We start from the raw sequence: 976 nt of genomic DNA, 5'->3' as shown, positions 1-976 counted from the left end.
TATATATATATTATATATTTATTTTGCAAAGAGCTTATTTCAACAGCTTTCATCTAAAAAAATATTGGATGGAATTTATTCATTTGCTTGAATTGGCAGGAGAGGAGCACCACAAAAAGACCACATTTCCATAGACTGACTGTTTTCTGTGTGTTTTACATTTTAAATTCACCAGTCAAGATTTTGAAATTATAAAAATAAACTAACAAAAACCTTCCCATCTTGTTTAAGCTTCAACTCAAGTTTCCAGATACAATAGAGAGTTAGTTTACAGTCCAAGCAGAGCATTTGCAAAATCTCAGAGCAAAATCTCCCCCAACTATTACTCTTAAGAAAAGAAAATAAATCAATGACATTTCTTACAATAAACACTGTGAAAAGAACCACACAACAGATATGCATGCTATTAATGTCTTACCTGATAAAGCCCCCTTGGAAAAAGAAAAAAGACAAGATGTATAAAATCCTTATGACCTGAGGGAGCATTCTCTTGCTCAGTGTCTCTCTCTCAGACCGTTTGAAGAACTTACAGTGTACAGAATTACCAAATCCAAAGAGGAGCAGGTAAAACTCGACAGGAATGCATTGTCTTGCAGAGTGATCCAAGCCTGTCTGTGAAGAAACTTCTTCTGCCTTCCTCCTTGCTCACTTCTGCTGGCTGGAAAATCCTCCACAGTGCCCTCCCCCCCACCACCACCCCCACCCTCAGATGACAGGGAGAACAGGTGAGAGAGCAAGCATGTCTGTGTGTCTGGGTTTGTGTTTTGAAGAGACTATGTGCTTTTCCCTTTGTTTCTCGATCTTTTTTTTATGGCCAGCTGCTTGCTTCAGGAATTATAATGTAGAGGATTTAAAGGGCCAGCAGCGCATTTGAAGGCAGGGGGATGGCGTGCGGTGAGCCCACTGAGAAGCGGAGCAGAAAGAGAAGGATCTAAGAGATCAGAAAGGAGGATGGAGGTTGTTTTATCTGGCTTTG

At 40.2% G+C, this 976-nt stretch overlaps 1 pseudogene; it reads right to left on the bottom strand.

The window, feature by feature from the left end:
• LOC107680338 (glycine receptor subunit alpha-4-like) overlaps positions 1-561 on the bottom strand; it is a 39320-nt pseudogene extending 38759 nt beyond the window's left edge.
• Between the last annotated feature and the right edge of the window lie 415 nt (positions 562-976).

The sequence above is a fragment of the Sinocyclocheilus anshuiensis genome, unplaced genomic scaffold (genome assembly GCF_001515605.1).
Source record: "Sinocyclocheilus anshuiensis isolate Anshui unplaced genomic scaffold, SAMN03320099.WGS_v1.1 scaffold1442, whole genome shotgun sequence".
NCBI lineage: Eukaryota > Metazoa > Chordata > Actinopteri > Cypriniformes > Cyprinidae > Sinocyclocheilus > Sinocyclocheilus anshuiensis.
Note: the sequence above shows the minus strand (reverse complement) of the source record. Positions and strands in the feature narration are given on the sequence as shown.